The sequence below is a fragment of the Camellia sinensis genome, chromosome 2 (assembly GCF_055761805.1).
Source record: "Camellia sinensis isolate YWXY chromosome 2, ASM5576180v1, whole genome shotgun sequence".
NCBI classification, from domain to species: domain Eukaryota; kingdom Viridiplantae; phylum Streptophyta; class Magnoliopsida; order Ericales; family Theaceae; genus Camellia; species Camellia sinensis.
Window position 1 is genome coordinate 196,251,953 of NC_138962.1, and position 12,764 is coordinate 196,264,716.

Sequence of the window (12,764 nt, forward strand, 5' to 3'; positions counted from 1 at the left end):
TACTCGCATGAAACACGTCATGCACTCCGGACAACCGCGGCGGTAAAGCTAACCGATAAGCAACCTCGCCAATCCTCTCAAGGATCTCAAAAGGACCAATAAACCGAGGGGATAACTTCCCACTCTTCCCAAACCTCATCAAGCCTCGCTTAGGTGATATCTTCAGAAAGACATGATCACCTACCTCAAACGCCAAAGGCCTCCTCCTACGGTCGGCATAACTCTTCGACTCTGGGCTGTAACAAGCCTCCTACGGATAAGCTCAATTTTCTCCGTCGTCTCCCTAACCAACTCCGGACCCAACAAAGGTGCATCACCCACCTCGGCCCAACAAACTGGAGACCTACACGGTCGGCCATACAAGGCCTCAAACGGTGCCATACCGATGCTAGACTGAAAACTGTTGTTGTAGGCAAACTCTACCAATGGCAAGTGCCTCTCCCACGTCCCACTGAAATCTAGGACACAACCCCGAAGCATATCCTCGAGGATCTGAATAGTATGCTCGGACTGCCCGTCAGTCTGAGGATGATAGGCCGTACTAAAGGTCAACTTAGTGCCCAAGGCACTCTGCAAGCTTTGCCACAACCTAGCAGTAAAACGAGGATCTCTATCTGAGACGATCGTCACTGGGACCCCGTGCAATCTCACTACGTCCCGAATATACAAGTCGGCAAGATGATCTACCGAATCTCTCACGCGCATAGGAATAAAGTGCGCCGACTTAGTCAACCGGTCTACAACCACCCAAATAGCATCACTACCCCGCTGAGTCCTCGGAAGACCTACAACGAAGTCCGTAGTGACATGCTCCCACTTCCACTCGGCAATAGGCAAGGGTTGCAACAAACCCGCTGGCCTCTGATGCTCGGCCTTCACTTGCTAGCAAGTAAGGCACTTCGATACGAAAACAGCCACATCTCTCTTCATACCCCGCCACCAAAACTGGCGACCCAAATCCTGATACATCTTAGTACCTCCCGGATGCACCGCAAGGCGCGAATGATGAAACTCTTGGAGTACTTCCTCACGGCAAGACTCCGGTACAAACAAACGGTCTCGGTATCTCACACTCAGGTCGGGATACACCGTCAAACCCTTTTCAACTTTCCCACTGGAGATCTTCTCTCGGAGGGATTCTACCTCAAGGTCACCTCTCTATGCCTCTAACACTCTAGTCACAAGTGTAGGCTGCGCAACAACAGAAAACAAGGCCGCAGCCTCAACAGATTCGCCCAGTAGCAAATCAAACTCGCCAAGTGCTCCCAACATCTCCCATTCCCGGATGGCTATACAAGCTACATCACTAATGGATTTCCTACTAAGGGCGTCGGCCACAACATTGGCCTTTCCCGGATGATAATGCAACTCAAAATCATAATCCTCGATGAACTCCATCCATCTTCTCTGCCTCAGATTCAAGTCTTTCTGTGTAAACAGATACTTCAAACTCTTGTGGTCCGAGAACACCTCGAACTTCTCACCATAAAGGTAGTGCCTCCAGATTTTCAAGGCAAAGATCACTGCTGCTAACTCTAGGTCGTGTGTGGGGTAATTCTTCTCGTGTATTTTCAACTGACGTGAGCCATAAGCTACCACTTTCCCTTCTTGCATCAACACACAACCCAAACCCTTTCGTGAGGCATCACAATAAACCGCATAACCCAACCCTCTCTCCAGAATAATCAACACCGGAGCGGTGGTCAATCTAACTTTCAGCTCTTGAAACGACTTTTCACAAGTCTCACTCCACACAAACTTGACTCCCTTCCGAGTCAGTCTAGTCAACGGTGACGCTAACCTGGAGAAATCTTTCACAAACCGACGGTAATACCCAGCTAATCCCAGAAAACTGCGGATCTCAAACACACTCTTAGGCTGTGCCCAATCTTGCACTGCCTCAACCTTGGATGTATCAACAGACACCCCTTCCCCAGATACCACGTGGCCTAAGAATTTGACTTCCCTCAGCCAGAACTCACACTTCCCAAACTTGGCATACAGCCTATGGGCTCTAAGTAACTCAAGCACCACTCTCAAGTGTGCCTCGTGCTCCTCCTCAGAAGGCGAATAGATAAGGATGTCGTCCACAAAAACGACTACAAACCGATCCAAGAATTCCCGGAAGATCCGGTTCATCAAGTCCATAAAGACTGCCGATGCATTGGTAAGCCCAAATGGCATCACCAAAAACTCATAATGGCCATACCGCGTACGGAATGCCGTCTTAGGAACATCCTCCTCCCTGACTCTCAACTGGTGGTAACCCGATCTCAAGTCTATCTTAGAGAAACAACGGGAACCCTTCAACTGGTCAAACAGGTCATCTATACGGGGCATAGGATACTTATTCTTAACCGTAGCCCGATTCAACTTCCGGTAGTCAATACACAATCTCAAGGCACCATCTTTCTTTTTAACAAAGAGGGCCGGTGCTCCCCACGGTGAAACACTAGGGCGAACAAAGCCCTTATCTAGCAATTCCTGGAGCTAAACTTTCAACTCAACCAACTCTGCTGGAGCAAAACGGTAAGGTGCCATAGAAATCGGCGCCGTGCCGGGCACTAAATCAATAGAGAACTCTATCTCTCGGTGAGGTGGCAAACTAACAAGATCTTCGGGAAAGACATCCGAATACTCACAAACCACCCTCGGCAATACAATCTGGGTCTCACCACTCTCACCACTCTCAAAGCTGGCAAGTAGACTACTAAGCTCACTTCGCCCTCGCGAATCATACCCCGGTGGCAAAACACTACCAACCCGATCTCCCAAGAAATGGAACCACTCCCCGCTCAAGGTACATAACGTGACCCTCTGGCGGTAGCAATCGATAACAGCCCGGTATGACGATAGCCAGTCCATACCCAAAATAACATCAAAACCCTTCATGGGCATGACAACAAACGGAAAAGGAAGCCTATAGTCGGCGACCTCTATATCACATCCTCTAACACCCTGTTTCAAGATCAACTCACCACCCAAAGGCGATACCACACAAATAGGAGATGCTAACTGTGCTAACTCCAATTCCAAAACAGATGCAAATGCAGCAGATACAAAAGAATGAGATGCACCCGTGTCTATCAACACATTAGCAACCGAGTTGCAAAACAGAAAAGTACCTCTCACTACCGATGGAGCTGGTACTAAATCCTGCGCGGTAACAGCATACACGCGCCCCGTAGGCCCCTGGTCTACCTGCTCACCTCTCGGAGCAAAAGACTGCTGCACAGTCTGGGATGACGAAGCTCCCGGATTGGCCCTCGAGGCCTGCACAGACTGAGCTGGCTGAAAACCCTGCGTCTGTCTAGAGCCAGATGCTCCAGAAGTGGCACTCAACTGTGGGCAAAACCTCTTCAGGTGCCCAGGCTGTCCACACTGATAACAAGACAAGGGCTGCCCCCTGCCCAAACTCTGACTCTACGGTCTAGCTGAAGAAGAAACAGCTCTCTGACCCCCACCCTTCTGCGGGCAAACTGAAACCTTGTGACCTAGCTGGCCACACTTGTAACAAGCAAACTCCCCCTGATTGCCTCTCCCCGAGCCTGCACTCGGCACTGGAAAGGTCGATCTAGAAACTGCACCCTAAGACTGTTGAGGGTTATAACCCCTCTGCCTCCTGCCATCACCCTGACCATCTTGGCTCCTCTTGGAGCCCCTCTGTTCTTCCTCCTCTTCCTGCATCATAATTTCCATATGAGCAGCAGCATCTACCAGGTGTCTATACTCTCGGATATAAGACCCACCAACTCTCAACTTGAGGCCCCGCCTCAACATCCGCTCAAACTCATAGCAACGGCGTTCCTCAGACGCCACTAGTTCCGGTGCAAACCTGGACAGACTAGTAAAAGTAGCCTCAAACTCGGCCACTGACAAGCCCTGCTGTTTAAGCCGGCTGAACTGATCCCTCAGCTTCTCCCTAGCTGCTGCAGACAAAAACCTCTCCTGAAAAGCATTCACAAACGCCTCCCAAGTACCACCAACACGAGCCTTCTCATACTTCCACCATTGACCCGCATCTCCCTTCAGTTGGAAGGATGCCAAGGTCACTTTCAGTGCTCCGTCCTCGATGCCAAGCATCTCGAACGTCTTACTCATTTGCTCTAGCCACTCATCAGCCTTCAGTGGCTCCTTCGGATCCCCGATAAACTCATCTAGATTAGAACGGAAAAACTCTCTCTTCAAGAAAGAAGGCCCTGCCTCAGCTGCCTGATTCCCAGCTCTAAGAATACCCAAAGCTCCTGCTATCTCTCTGGCCACGGCACCCATGGCCTGCTGACCCACTGGCTCGGCCACATTGGCCTGGCCAACTCCCTCCTGCACTGCCGGAACCTCCTCCGGTAACGGTACTTCCTGCCTCGCAGGTCTACCACGCCTAGCACCTCTTCCTCGCCCTGACATCCTAATAAAGGTAACACAGAACATTAGCACATTCATAAATGTGCCGAAACTAAACACCCGCGTCCTAATGCATGGACAACTGTAATTCACTCCACGTAAGCACATAAACACATAAGCACTTACGAATTTCATTTCCGGATAATGATAGTCCCGAGGCGTTACTAGAGTTCCGGTTAGAAACAGCATTGATCAAGTGCTTTTCCAACAAGACTCCCAGAAACCCAAGGATCCAATCAACATCCTAGAAATTAAATCCCATACCCACATAGTCACATAAACATGTTATCAATTAAGCACATAGCATATGATACTACAGCTAAGTCTCTATCAAGCGAGACAAACCCATTGTGATACTAATCACTTCCCACGTACCCAAAGTATTCGAACCCGGTACGCTCTGATACCAAGTTGTAACGCCCTCAAACAAATAACATTAAACCCATTAAATAAGATTCATTAACATATGAAGTAACCACATTCTTCCATTTATCAGAATTCCATTACATAAGTATTACATGTTAACAACAAAAGCAAAATGCCCTACGGGCTTACAGCTTTCCAAGTTAACACTTGGTTACAACAAAAGAGTACTAACTCATACACATTAAGCCCTTGGCTTGAATTTACATGTAATACATCAAAAAGTAAAACAACAAAAGTATGTCCGCCTCTAGCCTCCCAAGCTATGTCCTTGGAGGTGGCATGCTACCTGTACCTGAAAATGATATTCCCATATAGGGTGAGCTACAGCCCAGTAGAAATACACTAAACCAACCATGAAAATGACTAAAAGATTAGCAATTGATAGATGGCCAACACTGAAACTTTCACATAAATCACATATTTATGTCATACGACTTATGAGTCCAAGTTACCTTTCATTTTCCCTTTTTCAACAGATAGACATATAAGCTCTATCCACATTCTCAACAGATATGTATAAAAACAATATCCCATATTCACAGATAAGCATATGAGCTATATCCACACTTCACAAAGATAAGCATATAAGCTCTATCTTCACTTCTTTAGACAAGCATATGAGATGTATCTACGGAGTTCATCCCCTATCTTCTCCCAACACTATCCGGTTTAGAGGTACATCCCCCATCTTCCCCTAAACCGAGGAGTACATCCCCCATCTCCTCCTCTACACATAACGTATACAAACACATTGGTTCTATATACAATCACTCAATACATACAGTTAATGTATTCTATCAACCGTCAAATTCCATGACACATTTCATTGATTAGTTTCCGTTTGCCTAATCATCATGCATTGTCTACAACAATCACGACTATCCTCCACCGATAGCCCAAAGCAATTATTTCTAAACAGAAAATAAATGCACAAATGGATATTCAATCAACATTCAATTTCCTCATTTCTCACAATTAATTATCCCAATTAATCAAACAATGTAATTAGGTCATTATCCATAATTACCATTTCCACCCTTAGGTCCCATTTTCATCAATGATTCAACATTTATTCCATTTCTCTATGCCAAACATGCATTTAGGTTTATTACAAATAAAACCCCAACTTTTGTAAAATTACACAAAAGTCCCAAACTTTCACAAAATTACCAAACCAACCCCAACATCTCAAAATACTAAAATTTAAAGACAAAATCCATAGAGAGGAGTAGGATATCCCTACCTCAAATCCGGAGCCCCAAAGAAGAAGATGACAAAACCCAACGTGCTCCAAAACTCAAAATTTTCAGATTAAAATGTAGCCCTCGATGATCAACAACTTTTTTGTAAAGGCCAAAGATGAGCAAATCACTCCTACTAGATCAAAACCTAGAGAGAAGGTAGAGTTCTGGAGTGAGAGGCTCAACAATGGTGTTTTTGGAAAAGTAGGAGAGAGAAGAGAAAGTGAAAAAGTGATTTGAAAAGTCACAACTCGGGACTTAAACCCAGTCGCCCCGCTCGAGCGTCAAACACTCCGCTCGAGCGTCACTCACAGACCCCCGCTCGAGCGGCCAAACTCCCGCTCGAGCGCCGGATGCACTCTCCCAGCACTTTTACAGAGCCAGGTCTCCGCTCGAGCTTCCAACTTCCCGCTCGAGCGGAACTCACACAACCCCGCTCGAGCGGCTAATCCCACACTCGAGCGTCCAACACTGCACAGGAAATACTGGATGGGTGTATTCCCCGCTCAAGCGCCCAAACCCCCGCTCGAGCGGACAGGCCAAAATCTGGACAACTAGTTTTGGTTTCTAAACTCAACCAACCTGTAACAAATCTGCCCAACACATCCTATAACTCAAAATACAAAGTAAAGAGGATGCAAACAAGATGATAAACAACTACCAACATCCAAGGACACATGTCCGGATCACTGTACAACAAGGGTAAACCCGGGATCGCTATAGCAAACAAAAGAGAATACATGAATGTGTTTTTTTAATATTAAAGTTAATTTCAATCACTTGGATCAAAACAATTAGAAAAGACAAAAACAAAAAGCAAAAGTAATGAATAGTAAAATTATTAACGTTGTGTTTTGCTGGAGAATTTGATGAGGAAAATGAAAACAGAAAAGAAAATAGAAATAAAAGAAGAAATAATTGATAGGATTCAAATTTTAAGATACATTTGGTTGAATTGGGAAATGGAAAAAGAAAAGAGCTTAGACTGTGTTTGGTTGGAGGATTTGATAAAAGAAATGAAAAGGAGAAAAGAAAATGTAATATCACTTGTTGTTTAGTTATAATGAAAAACACAATAGAAAAGAAAATAAGAGGGAAATACAATCCACTTTTTGTGTTTTGGATTTAGTTAGGCTCTTTATTTTTTTCAATTCCCAACTTAACCAAATGTAGCTTGGAATTCAAATTCTATCAATTCTTTCTTTTTTTTCTTTCTATTTCTCTTTTCCTTTCTATTTCTCTCATCAAATCATTTAACCAAACACAACCTTCTCTTGAGTTACACCATGTAAACGTTTTACCACTCAATGGCAAGTCAGACACATCACAACTTTCAATGAACTCATTAAACTCCCTCATCCCCTTGTCTCTTCTAGAGCACCCTTTCTTTTCACCAATGTTCCTTGTTTCATTAAAATCGCCACCCAAGCACCAAGGTTTAGGAAAATCCTTCTTTAATTTTACTACGCTATTCCAGAGCTTGTTTCTTAACCTCACTTCATTAGGTGCATAAACATTTACAATTGCACACTCAAAAGAATTAAAAAAGGTACCTGAGAGCAATATGAACCTCCTTCTGCTACAACACTGTGCTATCTGAAACATCCCTGGGTCCCACACACAAAGTAATCCCCCAGCTGCACCCTCAGAATCCACAGTCATAAATTCCATGTTATCCTTAGGCCATAATAACCTTACTTCAGCCTCCAAGATCTCAGTTTTCTTGGTTTCCTGTAATAGTTCCATGTCTACCTTTCTTTCCTTTCTTTTCCTTCTGGCCCAACCCTCTTGCATTCCATGTTAATAACTGCATAATAAAATGATGATACTCTTTTATTTCTCCCCAATTAGTAGGTGCTTTATGCCTCACCTGTTTCCCCCCTTTTAATTCTTTGCTTATCCTCAATGTAACAAGCCCGCGGGGGGACCTCGCTACAGCTCGGACTCGACTTTTCGTAGTCACGGTTCTAAGTCTGAACCAAAGAGTCCAAATCCGGCAAATCGTTTTAGGAAAACTGATTTTTGAAAGAAGTGCCAAACATGGACTGCTTTGCCAGATACAGAGTCGCCACCTAAATATTTTATTTTGGGAAATTTAGGAAACCCTGACTCGGTGCCAAAAGGCCACGTGTCCGTCATCACCAAAGTTGCCTCGGCTCGGGAACTTGGGTACGATTGGGGAAGGTCACTTCGTGAGCACCCCCGCTCGCCCGGTCATAGACCGGCCTCTACTAACCATGATATCAATTTTTGAAAACATTGTATGTTCTTATTCCGGTTATTAGCCTAGGTTACTATGTGATGCTCGCAGCATATAAATATAGACTGGGTCGTCCGAATTGGAACAAAACATTTCATGCTTGTTTATTTGAAAATGGTTTGATGATGCTACTCGCAAGTAGGCTAAGACGTGGATTTGCCACCCCCAGGTGGGCTTTTGGAAAAGATGGTTTTGCCACTATCTAGTGGGCTTAAAACAAACATTTGATGAATTGTCCCAATTCAAGTAACCCAACCTTCACCCACAGGCATTCAGGCAGTTATATCACATAAGCATATAGCCTCATGGTAAGCAAGCTATTCATTGCAGTCACTCACACGCATGCAAGGATGCTAAAGCATAAAACTTACCGTGTACTCCAAGCCAAAATGGAAATTACATTAGAAATCATGCATGATCCTAAGTATACAAAAATGCCTAATGCAACACATGCAAAATGCAACTATAGCAGGCTCGGCTATTCTAAACATGGCATATGAAATGCTACAGCTAACATATATTCAATTTGGAATTGAAAGTACAATGCAGTTAGTATGATGCGCCGAGCCCGGTGCATGCAATACATACGAATGATGCAGACATGCTGTCATACTGTATGCTAATTTAAACATGCCCTAATCTAACCATCAAAAGCGGATAAATAAAAGGGAGAAAGACGTGGGGTTGGAAGACATACAACACACTCACACACACTTATTACAACATTGCCCTCGCGCAGAGGGTCCGAATAAATAATACAGTCCAAATATTACAGTCCCCAAAATAAAAGAATATTACAGTCCAAAATATTACAGAATTCTAATTAATTAATGAATTAACTAGAAAGCAAATAAACTGGCGTGCAAGCCAGGGACTGCCTTGCTTCTGGTGGATGATGCATGTCCGGACTGTCTTGCGCGGAAATCCACCGGAATGCCCCAATTAGCCTCTGTTTACACCTGTTCTTGAAATGCGTGCCAAGCCCCAAAAGTTTGCTGATTCCTGGTTTTGCTGTAACAGAGAGCAGGAAAGGGGCATAGCAATGTATTTGCACAAATATATGCATGTCTCGATCCTCGTGCCACCAATCACGCATACCGAGGCATGATGGCAGAGGAGTCGAAATGCACAACTCAATATAGGATGAATGCACATGAAACTACAGCTAAAACCTAACTCCATCATGGATAATCCGGAGTGTCGGTGACTGGGGAATTGAGACACATTCCGTCACTCGGAGTACGAAATGTACCTCGTTTCCCGTGCCCGGGCTAACTCCTATTCCGGACATGATGCAATATGCATGATATGCATGAAATGCAACTAATATATAATCCTAACATACTCAATGCTATGAAAATGAGGTGCCTCGAAATATGTGCACGCGGGCACGCAAACCGAGAAAATGACGGAATGCTGAAAATGAGGTGCCTCGAAATGCGTGCACACGGGCACGCAAACCGAGGCGATGATATGTGCAATGAAAATGAGATGCCTCGAAATGCGTGCACGCGGGCACGCAAACCGAGAAAATGATGGAATGCTGAAAATGAGGTGCCTCGAAATGCGTGCACACGGGCACGCAAACCGAGAAAATGATGGAATGCTGAAAATGAGATGTCTCGAAATGCGTGCACGCGGGCACGCAAACCGAGGCGATGACAAATGCGATGAAAATGAGATGCCTCGAAGCACGTGCACGCGGGCACGCAAACCGAGGCGATGACAGATACAATGAAAATGAGATGCCTCGAAATGCGTGCACACGGGCACGCAAACCGAGGCGATGGCAGATACAATGAAAATGAGATGCCTCGAAATGCGTGCACACGGGCACGCAAACCGAGGCGATGGCAGATACAATGAAAATGAGATACCTCGAAATGCGTGCACACGGGCACGCAAACCGAGGCGATGACAGATACAATGAAAATGCGATGTCTCGAAATGCGTGCACACGGGCACGCAAACCGAGGCGATGACAGATACAATGAAAATGCGATGTCTCGAAATGCGTGCACACGGGCACGCAAACCGAGGCGATGGCAGATACAATGAAAATGAGATACCTCGAAATGCGTGCACACGGGCACGCAAACCGAGGCGATGACAGATACAATGAAAATGCGATGTCTCGAAATGCGTGTACGCGGGCACGTAAACCGAGGCGATGCTAAAATGACATGGCAATGACAAATGGGCTTATACCAACATGAGTGAGCCTCAGCCACACTCACATGGGATGCCAGCGGATAAAAATGGAGTGCCTCGAAATGTGTGCACACGGGCACGCAAACCGAGGCAATGATGAAATGACATGACAATGACAAATGGGCTTATACCAACATGAGTGAGCCTCAGCCACACTCACATAGGATGCCGGCGGATAAAAATGAGGTGCCTCGAAATGCGTGCACACGGGCACGCAAACTGAGGCAATGCATACGCAATGCAAATGACATGGAAAATGACAAATGGACTTATACTAACGTGAGAGAGCCTCAGCCGCACTCACATGAGATGCCGTTGGCAGAAAATGAGGTGCCTCGAAATGCGTGCACACGGGCACGCAAACCGAGGCAATGCATACGCAATGCAAATGACATGGAAAATGAAGTATGGACTTATACTAACATGAGAGAGCCTCAGCCCCACTCACATAAGATGCCGATGGCAGAAAATGAAGTGCCTCGAAATGCGTGCACACGGGCACGCAAACCGAGGCAATGCATACACAATGCAAATGACATACAGAATGCGATATGGACTTATACTAACATGAGAGAGCCTCAGCCGCACTCACATAAGATGCCGATGGCAGAAAATGAAGTGCCTCGAAATGCGTGCACACGGGCACGCAAACCGAGGCAATGCATACGCAATGCAAATGACATGGAAACTGACAAATGGACTTATACTAACATGAGAGAGCCTCAGCCGCACTCACATGAGATGCCGATGGATGAAAACGGAGTGCCTCGAAATGCGTGCACACGGGCACGCAAACCGAGGCGGTGCATACGCAATGCAAATGATATGAAAAATGACAAATGGACTTATACTAACATGAGAGAGCCTCAGCCGCACTCACATAAGATGCCGATGGCAGAAAATGAAGTGTCTCGAAATGCGTGCACACGGGCACGCAAACCGAGGCAATGCATACGCAATGCAAATGACATGGAAAATGAAGTATGGACTTATACTAACATGAGAGAGCTTCAGCCACACTCACATAAGATGCCGATGGCAGAAAATGAAGTGCCTCGAAATGCGTGCACACGGGCACGCAAACCGAGGCAATGCATACACAATGCAAATGACATACAGAATGCGATATGGACTTATACTAACATGAGAGAGCCTCAGCCGCACTCACATAAGATGCCGATGGCAGAAAATGAAGTGCCTCGAAATGCGTGCACACGGGCACGCAAACCGAGGCAATGCATACGCAATGCAAATGACATGGAAACTGACAAATGGACTTATACTAACATGAGAGAGCCTCAGCCGCACTCACATGAGATGCCGATGGATGAAAACGGAGTGCCTCAAAATGCGTGCACACGGGCACGCAAACCGAGGCGGTGCATACGCAATGCAAATGATATGAAAAATGACAAATGGACTTATACTAACATGAGAGAGCCTCAGCCGCACTCACATAAGATGCCGATGGCAGAAAATGAAGTGTCTCGAAATGCGTGCACACGGGCACGCAAACCGAGGCAATGCATACGCAATGCAAATGACATGGAAAATGAAGTATGGACTTATACTAACATGAGAGAGCCTCAGCCACACTCACATAAGATGCCGATGAATGAAAAACGAAGTGCCTCGAGATGCGTGCACACGGGCACGCAAACCGAGGCAATGGCAGAATGCGATGAAATGATATGGAAACATGATATGGGCTTATACCAACATGAGTGAGCCTCAGCCACACTCACATAGGATGCCGTCGGATAAAAATGAGGTGCCTCGAAATGCGTGCACACGGGCACGCAAACCGAGGCAATGATAAAATGCAATGAAACATGGCAAAAGTGATATGCAAGCATGCTAATGGAATTTCAGCAACAAAATATGGGGGAAAACAGTCCCGAAATGAAGCGAAATGACATGAAATGCAAGGAAATGACCCGAAATGCAACAGTAGGCATCCGAAATGGCCTATAGCCATACTAAACATGCACGACATGGACATGCAATGCAAAGACAGAAGCTAGACAGTCCCAAAATAAGCACTTTTGCAGTTATAAACATGGCCAAACAGCAAGTATAGGTATGGCGAAAATAGCATGCAAGAATAGGGGCTAAAAGAGGGGTAATGAAGCAAATGGTATAAGCAAAACTCAAACTGAAAAATTTCCTTCTACAACACTGAAGATGGACCAAAAATATGAACATTTACAGTATATGGCAGCCTC